The 18154-nt window shown below is 51.4% G+C and overlaps 1 long non-coding RNA gene across 1 annotated transcript; it reads right to left on the minus strand.

Annotated features, from left to right (window-relative positions):
* Positions 1–9261: 9261 nt before the first annotated feature.
* Positions 9262–17713, minus strand: LOC141730000 (uncharacterized). Its single transcript, XR_012581501.1, has 3 exons — positions 17583–17713; positions 9486–9550; positions 9262–9333 (listed from the first exon to the last, which is right to left on the minus strand). It is a non-coding gene; the product is annotated as an uncharacterized LOC141730000 (long non-coding RNA).
* Positions 17714–18154: the final 441 nt, after the last annotated feature.

Raw genomic sequence — 18154 nt, forward strand, 5'->3', positions numbered from 1 at the left:
ACTGGCATTTTGTCTCTGTAAATCCTGAACAGAAAGGTACTTGGAACCAAATTCGTTGTAAGTACATCATCACTGGGGACAAAAACACACCACAAGAGATCGAAATTGCTCCAGGACTGACAACATCAGATCCTAAGCAATTTGTTCTCAGCCTGCACTGTTTCCACCCACCCCTGTTTCTTCCCAAGGGACAAATTGTTGCTCAAGCTATCCCTGTGCCATCTTTACCTGAAAATGTTGATAAACAAGGGCCCACAGTCGCCCGGGTCCAAGTTATTGGGACACATAAACCCAAATTGTGGTGCAATGTCAGTGGGGGTGGGGAGTCTAAACGCATTGAGATGCTTGTAGACACAGGTGCAGACTGCACAGTGATTCCAGTACGAGACTGGCCAGCACACTGGCCTTTACAAAATGTTGCTGGTCACCTTCGAGGTGTAGGAGGTCTGCAATTGGCAAGGCAATCCAAAAGCATTATTCAATTCGAGGGTCCACACGGACAATTGGCAAATATCCGTCCATTTGTGTTAGATTATTCAGAACCTTTGTTAGGGAGAGATTTAATGGCCCAGTGGGGTGTCACAATTAATATTCCAGACTCTCCACAGCATTTTTGTGCAGCAGTCATTAAACAACAGCGCCCCATCCAAAAACTTAAGTGGAAAACAGACGAACCAGTTGATGTGAAACAGTGGCCACTCAGTAAACAAAAAATAAAGGTGCTTGAGGAACTAGTAGAAGAGCAACTAAAAAAAGGCCACATTGTGGAGACCATGTCCCCATGGAACTCTCCAGTGTTTGTCATCCAAAAAGCTGACAAAAAGAGGTGGAGACTCCTCTGTGACCTCCGACAAATTAATAATGTAATTGAAGATATGGGTTCTCCCCAACCTGGTATGCCATCCCCAACAATGCTTCCTCAAGATTGGAAATTAGCTGTTATTGATATTAAAGATTGCTTTTTCCAAATCCCATTGCACCCTGACGATGCACCGCGTTTGGCATTCTCTGTCCCTTCTATCAATTCAGAAGCTCCTATGAAAAGGTACCATTGGACCGTTCTTCCTCAGGGCCTAAAGGTATCTCCAGCTATCTGCCAGTGGTATGTCTCTTCCCTGCTTTCCCCAGTTCGTGCAGCCGCAGAGAAGGCCATCATCTACCATTATATGGATGATATCCTTGTGTGTGCCCCCAATGATGATTTACTAACACATGCGCTTGACCTAACGATCGATGCATTGATTGTTGCAGGGTTCGAGCTCCAGGAACAGAAAATTCAAAAGATGCCACCTTGGAAGTATTTGGGCTTAGAAATTGGAAATAGGACCATTGTTCCTCAAAAACTAGAAATCAATCCAAGGATCAAGACCCTTGCGGATGTCCACAAGTTGTGTGGGTCTTTGAATTGGGTAAGACCGTGGCTTGGTCTGACTAATGAAGACCTTGCCCCTCTTTTCAATTTACTGAAAGGGGGAGAGGACCCAGGTGCTCCTAGGTCTATTACCCCAGAGGCACGGAAAGCTCTAGAACAGGTTCAGATTGCAATGTCCACAAGACAGGCCCACCGATGCCGGCCTGATCTGCCATTCAAATTTATCATCCTAGGTAAGTTGCCACACCTCCATGGAATTATTTTCCAGTGGGAGGAAAAACAAACACCTAAGGCAAAGGACACACCAAAAAAGGACCGGGACCAGAGGGACTCTCTCTTGATCATAGAATGGGTTTTCCTCAGTCACAAAAGGTCCAAGAGGCTGACAAAGCCTCAGGAGCTGATAGCAGAACTGATCCGGAAAGCAAGGACCCGGATCAGGGAGTTAGCAGGATGTGATTTTAAGTGCATTCACATTCCAGTTGAGTTAAAATCAGGTCAAAATACTATGAAAATACTGGAACAATTGTTTCAAGAAAATGAAGTGTTGCAGTTTGCTCTGGATTCCTACTCCAGACAATTTTCGGTAGCACGGCCCGCTTGCAAATTGTTTGAACAAGATGTTCAATTTACTTTAAAATTAAGAACTGCTCTAAGTAGGAGACCTTTAAAAAGGGCTCTGACTGTCTTTACAGATGCGTCCGGGAGGTCCCACAAGTCTGTTATGACTTGGAAAGATCCTCAAACCCAGCAGTGGGAGACGGACATTGCTGAGGTGGAAGGTTCACCTCAGGTTGCTGAATTGGCTGCGGTTGTTAGGGCTTTTGAAAGGTTCTCAGAACCATTTAATCTGATTACAGACTCTGCATACGTGGCAGGAGTAGTATCCAGAGCAGATCAAGCAATACTGCAAGATGTATCTAACATTGCACTTTTTGAATTGCTTTCCAAACTGGTAAAGTTAGTCACTCACCGAGAGCAACCATTTTATGTGATGCATGTCAGGTCACACACTGACTTGCCAGGGTTTATCGCTGAAGGCAACAGAAGGGCAGATGCTCTTGCTGCACCTGCAGTGATGGCCACTCTCCCAAATGTTTTTGAACAGGCAAAAATCAGCCACCAGCTTTTCCACCAAAATGCACCTGGCCTGGTTCGCCAGTTTAACATCACTCGAGAACAGGCCAAAGCGATTGTGGCCACGTGCCCAAATTGCCAACAACATGCACTCCCTACAGTGAGTACGGGAGCAAACCCAAGGGGACTGAACAGTTGTGAACTGTGGCAAACAGATGTAACACACATGCAGGTTTTTGGACGGCAGAAATATGTTCATGTTAGTGTAGATACCTTTTCTGGAGCGGTCTATGCTTCTGCCCACACAGGAGAATCATCTATTGATGCTATTAAGCACCTCTTACAGGCCTTTTCTTTCATGGGCATCCCCAAGGAGCTGAAAACTGATAATGGGCCTGCTTATAAATCCAAGGAATTCGGGAGCTTCCTGCAGCAATGGGGAGTAGAGCACAAAACTGGCATCCCCTACTCCCCTACAGGTCAAGCCATTGTAGAAAGAACTCACCGTGATATTAAAAGGGTCCTGGACCAGCAACAACAGGTTCTGAAGGTAGAACCTCCCCACATTCGGTTATCCAGGGCACTATTCACAATCAATTTTCTGAATTGTTCTTTTGACAGCCTGAACCCACCCATCCTACGCCACTTTGGGGGGAACAGTCACAGGTTGATGAAAGAAAAACCTCCAGTTTTAGTAAAGGACCCTGAGACTTGGAAAATGGTGGGACCTTACAAATTGGTTACTTGGGGACGTGGATACGCCTGTGTGTCCACCCCCTCTGGTTTAAGGTGGGTTCCTTCCAAATGGATAAAGCCCTATGTTCCCAACGTCTCAGAGAAATCTGCAGAAGCACCCCAGGTTGCTCACGCTGCCTGGAGAAGAAAACGCCGCACGCGTTCTCTGGAGGAAATTCCATTTAAGCCTCCTATCTGGAATAGTTTGTAATATATGTTTGTCTCAAGTTTTTGTACCAGTTTAGATCCCACTGTTCGTGTGTAGCCTCGAGACGTCATGAGACTGAGCCTGCTTCTTGTCCTACTCGTGATCATCCCACCTGCAATCTCCTACATAGTACCGCAGCCCAAACCACATATGGACTACCTCGATAAAGGTTCTCAGACATCAACAGAGAAACTGACAACGAGCTGAATGGACTTTCCAATGGCTAGGGACTCTCGGGCTGGTTGGGATCTATTCTGAAAACTGTAATTTTAGTGCTGTTTATTTTAGTTATAGTTATTGTAGTTGTTAGCATTGTTTTTGGAGTAATCAGACGCATGGTTCTCAAGTTAATCTCAAGCTCATCTCCCCCTCCTGAGGTCTACCATTTGGAAGCCCTCAGTGCTCCAGTGGATGACCTAGAAGCCTCAGTAGAATCATTCTGCACCATAAACACAGTCCTCTTCTTTTTAAACAAAACTAGGGGGAGATGTTGTGGTGTGTTGCAATATCCTGTTTTACCTTCTCCCTTCCCCCTCGCCCCTCGCTGAGTGTGCCCTGTCAATCAGGCTAACATACCAGCAAGGCGTCGTGTGATAGGTGACCCTAGTACCTGGAGACCCTGCCCCTTCACCTGGTTGGTGACTCACCTGTCCCCTCCCCTTCCCCTGTCCTTAGCTTAAAATGTGAATGAGACCATGCGGCTCTATTCTGTTATCAGCAGTAGCCCAGTGCAGACGTATCTGTGCTCATGGAATAAACATCTGGCTACCTTCTAGCAGAATCCGCTCCCTTCTTTTCTCCACCATCGCCAGAAGCTCTCTCCTGAGGAGAACGGAGTCCTGTCTTGTGCCCCGCTGCACTCTGCCGCCAGCCAAGGTATCGCTGGGGTGAACACCGCAGTGCTGCCTCTGGCCCAGCAGCGAAGGTCAGAATTGGCCTAGGCACCATCTAACTGGTTATATTGGGATACTTATTCCAATAACGGGTGACCAGGTAGAGAGGGCTCACGATCTGACTGTATTCGGGAATATGCATCCTCCAAAAACCTATGGCGCCTAGGAAAGCTTGTGTCTCTTTCTTATTGGTGGGTGGAGACATTGCTGTGATCTTGTTGATGACATCGGTGGGAATCTGACGCCGTCCGTCTTGCCACTTCACTCCCAGAAACTGGATCTCTTGAGCAGGTCCCTTGACTTTGTTCTTCTTGATGGCGAAGCCAGCTTTTAGGAGAATCTGGATAATTTTCTCCCCTTTCTCGAACACCTCTGCTGCTGTCTTCCCCCACACAATGATGTCATCAATATATTGCAGATGTTCTGGAGCCTCACCCTTTTCCAGTGCAGCCTGGATCAGTCCATGGCAGATGGTGGGGCTGTGCTTCCACCCCTGGGGCAATCGGTTCCAGGTGTACTGCACGCCTCTCCAGGTGAAAGCAAACTGAGGCCTGCATTCTGCTGCCAGAGGAATGGAGAAAAATGCATTGGCAATGTCTATAGTGGCGTACCACCTTGCTGCCTTGGACTCCAGCTCGTACTGGAGTTCCAGCATGTCCGGCACAGCAGCGCTCAGGGGTGGGGTCACTTCATTCAATGCACGATAGTCCACAGTCAATCTCCATTCTCCTTCAGATTTTCGCACAGGCCAGATGGGGCTGTTGAAGGGTGAGTGGGTCTTGCTGACCACCCCTTGGCTCTCCAGCTCTCGGATCATCTTATGGATGGGGATCACAGCATCTCGATTCGTTCGGTACTGTCGGCGGTGCACTGTTGAGGTGGCAATTGGCACTCGTTGCTCTTCCACCTTCAGGAGACCTACTGCAGATGGGCTGTCTGACAGTCCAGGCAAGCTGTTCAACTGCTTGACACCCTCTGTCTCTACAGCAGCTATTCCAAATGCCCATCTGAGTCCCTTTGGGTCTTTGAAATACCCACTTCGAAGGTAGTCTATGCCCAAAATACATGGGGCCTCTGGGCCAGTCACAATAGAGTGTTTCTTCCACTCATTTCCAGTCAGGCTCACCTCAGCTTCTACCAGAGTAAAATCCTGTGATCCCCCTGTCACACCAGCAATAGAAACAGACTCTGTCCCCACATGTCTTGATGGGATTAATGTGCATTGTGCACCAGTGTCAACCAAAGCTTTGTATTCTTGTGGTTCATATGTGCCAGGCCAACGAATCCACACAGTCCAAAAAACACGGTTTTCCCCAGCCTCTACCTGGCTAGAGGCAGGGCCCCTCTAAGCCTGGTTATCCTTCTTTCCCTGGGCATATGTCTTGGAGGTTCCTTCAAGGGGATCAAAAATATTGTCATTATCATCATATGTGACAGTTCGGTTACTGGCCACTGGAGCTGCTTCCCTTTTGGAACTTCCTCTCTGAATCTTCAGTTGTCTCACCCGTTGTGCCAGAGCAGAGGTAGGTTGTCTATGCCATCTCCTCATGTCTTCTCCACAATCACGCAGGTAGAACCACAGCTCAGCTCGTGGGATGTACCTTCTCTCGCCGTCTGGGGAACGTCTGCGTTGGGTACCAGAACCTCTGATCTGTACCGCCGAGATTTGGAGAAAGCTCTCTTTAATCTCCTCCCTCAGTTTCTTGTGACCCTCCTCTATCTTGTCCTCTAATTTTTGAAGACGTGTTTCCACCGCTGCGATTCTGGCATGTGTTGGGCCATGTACAGCATCTGCATATGCTCGGAGCTTCCTTGCCATGTCAAGCACAGTCTCACCCCTCTCATCCCTCTTCATGATGGCTAAGGCAGAGGCATATTCTTGTGGCCCGAGTCGTACGAGTTTTCGCCACATCACAGACGTGCATGGTACTAAGTCTGGGTTCCTAGTTGTTACATCATCTGAGAAGATAATCTCAACCACGGCCATTTCTCTCAGGCGTTGGATCCCTTGCTCTATTGTCTTCCACTGAGTCTGCTGCATATAGAGATCGTCTGCACACAGGTATCTTTCTGCTACACTTCTTAGGACCCGTTCCCAGAGGCTCTGAGAGTTAGCCCCCCTCATCATTCCTTGGTCTATGACAGTATCCTGTGACAGGGATCCCAAATGCCTGGCTTCAGTGCCATCCAAAATTGTAGCCTCGCCTGCAGCATCCCAGAGACGGACCAGCCAACTAATTATGGATTCATCAGACCTTCGAGTGTAGTCCTTCCTTAGGCCACGAAGGTCCTTCAGGGAATAAGACTCAATATTTGCGTCTGATCTTGCACCTGCTGCTTTGACTCCTGATTTTACGTCAGGAGGCATTGAGGTTCCTTCTCCTGTATCACCACCATCATCATCATCATCATCCACTGGTCGATCAGTTTTTTCCGTGTGTTTCCCACTTCTAGTACTGGTAGCAACAGCCATGGGTTTAGATGCTGGCTTAGGCTCACTGTCTGGTCTAGCTGCTGGCTCTGAGCCTGGGCTGTTGGCTACAGCTTGAGTGACTGGGATAGCTGATTTATCTCCCTGCCCCCCTGCCTCTGTCTGCTGCCCGACAGTATCTAACAAAGTGCGATAAGCATAGGCCAGGGCCCAGCTTATTGCAATTAGCCTTTTCTCCTTAGAATCGTCATGGCACTTCTCCTTTAGGTATTTCCCCACCTCTGCTGCGTTCTGAATTTGTTCCCGTGGGAAATCCCAGTCTACAGGATCAGAAAATTCCTTCAGGGTTTGGCCTATATTTTCCCATTCTCCACCCCACTCAGGATTTTTCACGCCTGCATCTGCTTCTGGATCAGGGGTCTCACCAGCTCCTCTGGATATCTCAGCCCTCATTCTAGAGAAGCTGCAGACCATATAGAGGAAACTTACCAAATTAAATACCAGAAAGATGGTCTCTTTAACATTCAGGGGAAACTGAACATTCTCAAAAAGTGACATAACCGATCCAAAGGAGAAGAGGGAAAGGGAAGGCTGGAAAGTCTCATTCTTAGCTCCTCCTCTAACAGACTGAGTGTAGTTACTAATAAATTCCCAAAACATACCACTGGAATTGGGATGCAGGGTAGGATGAAGAAACCATAAACCATACATGCTGTAAACAGAGGTCAGTATCTTTTTGAACGCTTTATAAATCATTATCACCAAGGCCAGCACAACAGCTATTCCAATCCGTACCCCTCTACCGTAAAAATTACTTGTTAAGGACAATAATCCTAATGACCAGAAAGGTATTGAAACCTCAAAAAGGTCTAGAGCCCAGAGCCATACAGAGGCGTTCTCAACCAGAGACATCAGGGGTTCAAGCAGCATAGCTACTAACTGCTTTAACAACCACAGACACACAATTAATAGGGCTTTTTTCCACATTTTCCAGCCGCGCGTTGGGCGCCAATTCATGTATTTGTCCAAGTTTAGAGCAAATTTGGGGAAGAATCCCCCCAAAGGAGCTCCGGTGGGAAAAGCAGATCCAATCGGCCCCTCCCCCCAACTGGTCCGGGAGGAAAGAAAAATACCTCCTTGGAGAAAGGTGGAAAAAAACCCCCTGTTTATTAAACAATAAGACCAAAACAGTATCAAAACAATGAGACCCCTTGCCACTCTAAAAGAGATGACAAACTGAGAAAAACCCCGGGTTCAAGCAGCAGCTCACTCAGTCTCTGATCAGTCTCTCAGTGCTGGAATTGTCGCAGGCCAGGGCCGGCCCGGTGGGCCACAGCTGCAGCTGCCGGTGCTCTCCTGGGTGTTCAGTCCAGAGCAGTTCCAAGAGGTCCAAAGAAAAGGGAAAAAACAGTCCAGGGAACTTCTTTGCCTCAGCTAGCTAACACTAACTAAAAAGCAAAAGAAGAGCTCTCTGTCCCGCTGTCTGTCCGCAGACAACACAGTCAGGAGCAGGAATGTGGAGGAGTGCAGTGTCTGAAAAACAAAACTGCGCGCTTCTTCTCTCTCCCTCTTCACTCTCTGTAACACTCTTAAAGGTACAAAACTTATTATTATTCAACATAAACAGAATGAGACGATTGGGGATAAAAGCATCATATAGTCAACCCAGGACAGGGGCACTCGCAGGGCTTCCCTTAGTGGTGCCTCCGTTGGTGTTGGGTCAAGTTAGAGCTCCTGGAGAAGCTCTTCCCACACTGGGGACACTCGTAGGGCCTCTCCCCTGTGTGGATGCGCCGGTGCCTGATGAGGGTGGAGTTGTGCTTGAATCCCTTCCCGCAGTCAGGGCAGCGGAAGGGCCTCTCCTCTCTGTGAATCCGATAGTGCCGGAGGAGATGGGAGCTGGTCGGAAACCTCTTCCCACACTTGGAACACTCGTAGGGCCTCTCCCCTGTGTGGATGCGCTGGTGTCTGATGAGGTGGGAGTTGCACAGGAATCCTTTCCCACAGTCGGGGCATTGGAAGGGCCTCTCCTCTCTGTGAATCCGATAGTGCTGGAGGAGATTGGAGCTGGTCTTAAACCCCTTCCCACACTTGGAACACTCGTAGGGCCTCTCCCCAGTGTGGGTCCTCTGGTGCACAATCAGGCTGGAGCTCTGGCTGAAGCACATCCCACACTCGGAACACTTGTACGGCCTTTCTCCAGTGTGGGTCCTCTGGTGCTCGTTCAGGATGGAGCTCCGGCTGAAGCTCTTCCCACACTCTCCACATTCATAGGGCTTCTCCCCAGAATGGATCCTCTGGTGCCTGATGAGCTCAGAGTTCCACCTGAAGCTCTTCCCACACTCCTCGCACGTGTGCGGCTTCTCCCCACCATGGAGCTGCTCATGGAACACCAGCTCCGAGCTCTGGCTCCATCTCCGGACGCCTTCCCGGCCCGGGCTGGCTCTTTCCCCCTCAGATCCCCGCCAGCTGCGTTTGCAGCCCCTCCTCGTGCGGTATCTCCGGGACTTTTCCTCCCCATTGGCTTCCTGTGCCATGGAGCCGCTCAAAACGGCCTCCTCCACCAGGTTCTGCTGAGGGCATTTGTCCTCCCTGCTCTCCATGCTCAGCTCCTGCTCTGGGGGAGGAAGGACAAGGACAGGTTGGGATTTGCCTCCGTGCCACAGGCAAGGGCAAGGAGATCCCCCAGGGCTGAGCTGCAGCCGGGGCCGTGCTGGGCTGGGAGATGGAGCAGCACAGAGGGGAAAGGGGCACTGACTTCCTCCTCACCTGCCTCAGTGTCCCGGGCCATCTTCCTCTTCCTCGCAGCCTCCCAGGGTTGGCAATGGGCAATCCTGGTTTGGGGAAAACAAGGGATGAGAGCGTTTGTAGGAGTGTCGGGGGGTAGGACGGTCAGGACGGACGGAGACGAGAGAGCTCTGCAGCCAGGGCGTGGAACTTGTGGTTTATTGCAAAGGGCCTGGGTGCAGGGCCCTGCTTGGAGCTGCCAGGCACAGCTCGGAGCAGGCCCGAGAGAAGAGTGGGGTAGAGAGGGTGAGAGGGTAACAGAGTAAGAGGAGAAGAGCGTAAGAGAGTAAGGTTCCCGTTACAATACAATAAATTTTCTTCTGTGTTGAATATTCTATTTCTCACTTAGCAGACTAGTACACGATACAAATCCTATAGCATTTACATTCAGCCTGTAAAAGTCATTACATCACCATACTGTGTTACATTTTAAACCCTAAAAACTCCTCTTTGGATCCTTTCTGCTGAGCCAGTAGGGTCTGCTCTGACCCTTGGATCTGTCTGCAAGAAGAGCGAATTGTTTCATCAAAAGGGGATTACCTTCAGTCGGGCCATACCATTGTTTTCCGGTTGTTCACTAACTGATGTATCTCAAAGCTTGCTTTCATTTCAATCTTCCTTACACTTTCTATATTCTCAAAGTCTTTTGCCAGACAATCATATTTATAAGGCTTTCCTGTTTCATCTTCCCCAACACACATTGAGTTTGAAGGTCCCTGTGCCCGAGTCCATCTCTAGAATCACTGGCCACCTGAGCTCCAGAAAAACTTCCCAAACACCCAAATTCAGCCCTGAAAAAGCCTCCCAGGAGTTCCTCGTCCCTGGTCCTTCCTCTCTGGTGTTCGGGGGTTCCCCCTGTCCCAGCTGCTGGGGTCACGCTTGGATTGGGGGTCCCCCTTCTCCTCGGTGCCCGCCCTGCCCAGGCTGCTGGCAGTCCCAGCAATGCCAAAAGCTCCCCCCGCTTCGCTCTCCCCATTTTGGGATGCCGGGGCTGTTTGGGCTCCCGGGCTCCCTTCTCCCCTCATTCTCTGCTCGGGGCTGCAGCGGCTCCAAGGAGTCTCCCCTGCCCCTCTCCAGGCTCTTGAGGCTCCCGCCAATGGCGGCGCTCCCCCTCTCTGGGCTCCCCACTTTGGGCTCCTGGGGCACACAGGGCTCTGCTCCTCCAGGCTGCCTCTGCCGGCAGCCGCCACCGGCACCTCCCGGTGTCCCCCCAAGGGGCCTTTTCCGCTCAGCCTTGGACTGCTTCATTCTCCAAACATCCCCAAAAACGCAGGGACCCCCGGGATATCCGGGCCAAGCTCCCCCTCCTCGCTCACCAGCGTGATGGGGGGGCGATGATCCCACAGGTGGGGGCTGCGAATTCACGCAGGGATCGATGGCGTGGTTCCCTCAGCTCAGCCTCCATCTGCCTTTGTCCCTCCTCTTCCTCTTCCTCCCGCTCCTCCTCTTCCATCCCTCCCCCTGCTCCTCCTCCCTAATCCCACTTCCTCCTCCCCCTCCATCCCTGCCCTTCCCTCCCTCCTCCTCCTCCCCCAGCAGCAGCCACACCCTCGCTGCCCCCTTCCCGCAGCCCTCGCAGCCCGTGGGAGGAGCGGGGATGGAGCCGGGACAGGTCGGGATGGGCAGCGCGGGGCTCTCGGCTGCTCCAGCCGCTGCGAGTGGGGGGAACCGGGCCCGAGCCAAAGGAGAGGCAAACTGGGAAAACTGGGGGAACATCACAAAGTTAAGGATGCAGCAGAAAATGGAGCTGAAAGAGTTATGTTAACATTAAATACCAAACAGTGAAAAAAAGGAAATTCCAAAGTTTACGGCAGAGGAGAAAAAAGAATTAAAAAAAACCAGGAAGGGAACAAGATAAATCCGGGAAATGGAAACTTCTTGATAGAAGACAATTTCTTAATAAAATGTGCTTCTAAGAAAATACTAGAAGACATGCATCAAAAAACCCACTGGGATACTCAAGCTATGGGTGCACTGGCATTTTGGGAGTAGCATAGGAAGTAACTGAAAGATGCTTAATTTACAATACGATAAATAAAAAGGTGAAGAGGAAAACAGTATTAGAGGTCATGAGGTAGCTCATCGACCATTTCGAAGTATCCAAGCATAAGTTTAGATTTGTTAGGCTCTGGATTTATTTGTAAAAAATCCCATTTAATCTAGAAGAGAATATGCCATATATTAGACAGAGGATTTTAGAAGAATAAAAATCTTTGAAGTATCACAAAGACCCGAGAAAAAACAAGAAAATAAAAAGGGAAATGAAAGGGAAGGGAATAAAAGGAAAACTCAGAAAGAGAGTGGGATCCTCTGCAGCTCTTGCCCCATTCCGTTCCCGGCCGAGGCGCCTGTCCCGGGTCCCGGCTCGCTGCCCGCCTCAGCTCCGCCTGCCCCGCTTTCCATCCCAGCTGCGGCCTCACTGCCCAGGGCAGCTCCACCTGCCCCGGCGCTGTCGCTCAATTTGTGTGCCCTGCTTCCACTGCCTGGCCCGCGGCCGGTCTGCCGCCCATGCTGGGGAAGATGGGGGTTGCTCTGTCCTGCCGCCTGCTCCGAGGTCACCGCGCCCACCGCACCCAGGGCGGGTCCCAGCCATCCCATCCCCGGCTGCCCTGCCCGTGCCACCTGCGCTGGGCACCGCCGCTGCTGCCGGGCTCTCCCACCTGCCTTTGCTCTGCCGGGAGCTGCCGGATCAGCCGCCATCAGCCATGGGGGGGCTGCCCACGCTCCGCCGCGGGCTCCACGGGAAGATCCCCCTCTGCCGATTCCGGCAGCAGACCCTGCCCACACTCCCACCGAGCCTCGGCGGGATATCCTCCCCTGACCCCGTCCTGCTCTGAGTTACGTCCCCTTGGTAACCACAGCTCCGGCTGTTCAGGGAAACTCTCTCTCTCTAGAGGAAGCACCTTATCGAAACACTAGGAGCTCAGTAAAAAGGCAGCCCTCTCCAAATTCTTTCTCAAAACACGGGAGAAAGGCCATAGAAGGTAAAAAAGTGAAAGAGTTAGATGAAGGGATTGCTTTATTTCCGTTCAGAGAGGTTCCCATGGGAGGGATGCGCTGCCCCGCCCCGCGGGAGCCACCAGCGCCCCTGCCGGCCGTGCCCGGAACTGCACCCAAGGGGAAAGCGCCGCAGCCCAAAGGCCGGGACTGGCTCCGGGCTCTGTTTGCTGTCAGTGCCGCAGCTGTTGCTGTTTGTTTGCTTTATTATACACACTAGTAAAGAACTAGTATTCCTATTCCCATATCTTTGCCTGAGAGCCCCTTCATTTCCCTAGTCTAACAATTAAGAGAGAGGGGGTTTACATTCTCCATTCCAAGAGAGGCTTTTTCTGCCTTCCCGAGCAGACACCTCTCTTGTAAAGCAAGACAAGCACCCACAGGCACTGAGGGGGCTGCAGGAGGGGCACAAGAAGGCCCTGCAGCACTTGGGCACAAAGGCACAGCAGGTGAGTGCAAGAAGGGAGCAGCAAAAGGCCAAGCTGAAGGCAAAGGCCAGGGCACAGTTCCTACAGCCCCTGAGGGATCAAGCCCAGGGCCCAAGGGGGCCCCAGCACCCAGGGCACGGCTCGGCCACAAGCACCTGGCAGAGGCATTGCCCTCCTCGGCAGGGGAGAGCCCACCCAAACAGCCCCTGGCAAGGAACCAGGGTTCCAGCTGCAGGGCACAAGGACACTGCAAGCACAGACAGCAGCACCCTCAGCACCAGCAAGTCCACCCCTTGATGGACATGGATTGGCAGGGCTGTCACAGCTCCCATTACACCAGGGACCCTCCACACTGCAGCCCTTGAGAACATTCAGGGTGGGTCTGCATTGAGAGGAGGCATTTCCTGATGGACACAGGGGCCTCTCAATCCACTCTGAATCTTAGACCTAAGGGGGAAATTAGTAAAGGAATGTTTTAATTTTTAAGGGAATGAGTGGGAAAGATGAGCAGGTATGATTTGTTCAACCACTATTAGATGCTGTGGTGGATCGGTTTGAATTAAATGAATTGCTTTTTCTTCCTCCTGTGGTTGTAATTAACTAGGAAGGAATTTGTGAGCTGGATTTTAATACTGTAAAAGGGGATACAGGGCTAGTTGTTTTCTACCTCTGAGTGAAAAGATTGACAAGGCCTATGCTGAAGTGAACCCCAAAGCGGGGCAGTCCCAGGGAAATAGGGAAAATTAGATATGGAGCGTCTACAAATTCCTTTAAAGCAACCAGGACAGGTGGTTTCTAAAACCAATACCCTGTTCCAAGAGAGGGAAGGAAGGGCTCACAGCCCGGTATTGAGCCCCCGTTAAAGGCAGGGCTTTTGGAGCCAAGGATGTCTCCCTAGAACACTCCTATCCTGCCAGTCAACAAACTGGATGGATGGACAAGAGAAGGAAACAAAGAATTTTCAAGTGTTAAAATAAAGATTAACTGAGGCGGCTGGCCTGGGCCTTCCAGACAGGGAAAAAGAATTTGAATTATAGGTGGATGTTAAACAGGGTCTTGCCAAAGGAATTCTTGCGCTAAAATATTCAACTCTGTATAGGATCTCCTACAGTTCAAGTCTGGCATCAAGTTAAAGCTCTGACAACCAAAAAGCCTCTACTTGGATGAGCAGGGCTCGGTTATTACAGTATGAAACTTGTTCAGTGGCACAGGAGGATTCAGAACTGAGGACAGGGCAAGGGTTTAACCCAGCCTCCTGTTTGAACAGCCTGGAGAGGGGCTGGCAAGGAACCCAGAACTGCACTCAAGGGACAGAGCTCCAGACCCAGGCTGGGACAGATTGATGGGAAATTCCCTGGCCTGAGGGAGAAAATGTGTTTGTGGATGGCTCTGCAAGGGCAGCAGAAGGGAAAAGAGCTACAAGACAGGCTGTTATTAAGGAAGGGGAATCAGACACAGCGCAGATCACCGCCCCATGCTCAGCTCAACCTACAGAGCTGTGGGTGCTTGTGAGAGCCTGGCACTGAAATGCCCTGAGCAGGAAGGCTTCAATATCTTCTGCTAACACCATGGCACCTAACAGGGGGGCAAAAGCAATTCTCACTGCTTCAGCAACCACTGGAGCAGATATCAAGGCATATTCTCCCACAGCAAGCTGGGCTGGCACACAGCCTGCCCTGGCACTTTGCTGCTGCCAACACCCAGCCAGGACATCGGCTCCTGCCTAAGGAGTGCAAAGCAGCACCACTGGTGGCCAAGGGGCCCATGCCAAGTGTCCCTGAGGCCAGAAACAGCCGCCAGCACAGCTCAACCCTCAGCCTGGCCCCAAGGGCTCTGAAGCCCCGGAGATTTGCACTTCTCGCCTGCAGCAGGAGGATGGGAGGCCGCCCCTGAGCCTGCCCTGAAGGCAACGCAGCAGCAGCCAGGGCTCCACAGCGGGCCAAGCCCCTGCGCCTGCCCACAGATCCTCCCCTGGAATCCTCTGCAACCCTGGCCACCCTCCTCTGCCATCTGCAGCCACTGGGGCCAAGCCTTGCTGCCACTGCTGCAGCTTCAGCGCTGCCTGGGCCTGCACTGCCACAGTTGCTGGGGAACACCAGGGCACAATTCCACTCTGGGGCTCACTCACACCCACACTCTGGGCCGCCTGCCATTGCACTGCTGCAAAATGTACCGATTTCCGTTCTTTTAAACCTTATTTCTCTGCTCAGGCTTGGTTTGTCTTTGCCTTGGGGAAAGGAATTTTAAAGCTTTTATTTAAGGGATGTTACACCACTCAATGGAGATGAGTTTAACATCTGAACAGACTGGGAACAGCCCAAAAGATACCCACAGAGATAAGGACCAGCAACAAAACATCAACATTGCCCAGCAGCAAACAGCAACCAACAGCTACCCCAGACACTGCCCCAGGCACAGCTGGAGACACCTGGGCTGGAAAAGGCTGAGAAGGAAATTCAGGAGTGTGGAGACCGAATTCACATCAGAGGGGAAGAAATCCGGGTCCTACAGGAAACCAAATACTAAAAACTTACACAACTTGGAAGCAATGAACATTAAGGCAGTGGATTTAGATTGGTTCACACTACGTAAAGTCTAGGATAAAACAAGTAAAACTCACATGGCATGGAATGATTTTCTCCGCACAGCTGAGCTATTTGTGAAAGAATTTACTTCTGTTGCACATGCAGGCCACAACCAAGGAATGCCTTGACTCTCTAACACTAAAGAGATTCTTTTAGCGACAAAATAACGATATGAGAAAAATTTTGTGTAATATTCCCACTTTACATTTTTAGGAAGGTTTGGGAATGAAGTGTGCGAATCAAGTTTGGGTCTGGGTGTTTCCGTGTTCGCCTTTATGTCGCATTTTGCAAAATTGAAGAACTTTAACCATTATACTTTTAACTGGTAAACAGTTAATAATTTATTTTGAAAAAGCAGATTCTAGTGGGGCACATGTGACTCACCAGATGGCTGCCCTGGAAGAGAAGCTCCATTCCAGGCAGCCTGCAGAGGAGCTTTAGAAATGCAAATGAACACTGCTGGGCAAAGTGTGGACAATGCACCTGGGTCTCTTGCCCAAGGCAGGAATTGGGCTGATTCCCTCTGCCCCTCACCCCAAGCTCTGCCTGCTGGCACTGATGGAATTTGCACAGCTCAAGGCAGAGCCCAGGGGGAGGATATCTGACCCTGCAACACAAACGGGTGAAGCTGCAAAGGGAAACAGCACATGGAGAATGTTGGGAAAACTTCACTATAAACAAATGGGGGGGGAATCAGCCCTCTGCCCATTCCAACATGTGCTAGCACTGTCTGTGTTTACAGGGTATATTAGAGCATTGGGGATTTTTTGCTACCAAAAATTCAAGGAAATCAGTTGGGAATCCAAGAATTTGATGATTTAGTTAGACAGAAGCAGTCAATTGATGCAGCCCTGGCTGGAGGGAGTGGCCAAAAATGGGGAAAAGCTGAAAGGCTACCAGAACAAATCCTACAACACCATGGACCAGGCCCTGGGAACCCGAAACAATTCATATCAGGAGCCACAGAACCCATTTCTCATTTCAATGGCATCATTAGATTACAAGCTGCCCTTGCAATAATACCCAACCAGACAGCTCCAACTCCTGACCTTCCTGCTGACCAATCCACTGAAATGAGGAACACAACACTTAACCATGGGATGGGATCAGATCATCTGTTAGCAGAAAAAGGAGGAGTTTGTGGAAAATTACATGACACAAACTGCTGTTGGCAAATAGATGACAAAGGAAAAGTGGTGAAACAGATAACAAAGGAAATAGGAAAGCAGCTCATGTACGGATTCAAATGCGGAAAGAATGGGAATGGGACACGGTTTTGTGGCTCCCTGGCAGACCATGGGTTAAACGAATGCTGTTTCTCCTCTGATGTGCTACAGCAACTCTCATCTTGTTACCATGCTCCACACCTTGAAAGTGCAGCTCATTCAGCAGCTGAGCGAGGGGCCAGGGACTCGTAGATAAGGAAGTAATGGGCGAAACCACCAGCTTCAATAAATGTTACCAATTAACATGGATTGCTGCTCACAGAAATTCAGAAATTCCTGAACTTCCAGAAGAACAAGGATTTTACAGAGCCATGAATATCGGCTGTTTTACAAAAGGGGGGGTGCACATTAACGAGGACATGCAGCTGGCAGATCGGGAGGTCTGAACCTTCCAAGCACCTCAGCCAGTGGGCAAAGGGAGAGGGAGATGAGACCGGGAAAAGGAGGACAAAAAGGAGGCTGCGAACTACAACAATGGCAGAGAGCGCACGGCAAATGCCCCACGGCCTCTCTCTCTGCTCAGCAATAAAGTCACTTTTACAGGACTCCTCTGTCTCCTCTGGGCACAGAAACCTCCGGTCACGGGAATTTCCCCGCACAGCCCCGAGCACGGGGCAGCCCCTCTGTCCCAGCCACAGCAACCGGGCTGAGCCAGCGCTGCTCCGGCAGCGGCTCCTGCCGAGGCAGCGGCCGCAAGGAGACCGCGGGCAGCCGCTCCCGCAGCGCCCTCACGCCAGCGGCAACACGGGCCGGACACGGCACAACGAACCCGCCCGAGCCCCCTGCCGCCCCCGAGGCCCGCAGCCAGCCCCGAGTCCCCGCACAACCCAGTGCGGCTCCCACCTGCGCTGCGGCCGCCTCCGAGCTCCGCCGCCGCCTCACCGCGCTCTGGCCGCTGCCGCCGCTCACGGGACCGCACACACGCTTCCCGACAAGCGCGCCACTGCCCAGCCACGGCCGCCCTCAGCCCGCCACCGGGGCCCTGCTCCGCCCCGCTCCCACCAATCAGCGCGCCACCACCACGACTGACGGCACCATCGCCCAATCCCAGCCAGGGGCGGGCTCTGCGCACGACACAGCCCCGCCTCGCGCTCTCAGGGCCCCCTGGGCTGCGTGAGGGCAGAGCCGGAGCTGAGGAACAGCCCTGGAACAGGCCCGGGCCCGAGGGGGATTGAGCTGAAAACACAAACAAACTTCTCCGCAGCTCCCGGCACGGCTTTCCCGACACTGCGGCTCCGGTGGCTCTGGCTCAGTGGGAAGCCCTGGAGCCTCATTTCTCCTACCCCTAATTAGAAGCATCAGTGCATCGCTTTGGTTTCCCCCAAAAAGGGAAAACGGCCCCAAACCCCTGTGGATGAGTGGGGGAGGGGAGAGATTTCTGGCAGAAAACTCCAAAAACTCAAAGCAGGATAGTG

Source organism: Zonotrichia albicollis, chromosome 9 (genome assembly GCF_047830755.1).
Source record: "Zonotrichia albicollis isolate bZonAlb1 chromosome 9, bZonAlb1.hap1, whole genome shotgun sequence".
In the NCBI taxonomy this organism is placed as follows: domain Eukaryota; kingdom Metazoa; phylum Chordata; class Aves; order Passeriformes; family Passerellidae; genus Zonotrichia; species Zonotrichia albicollis.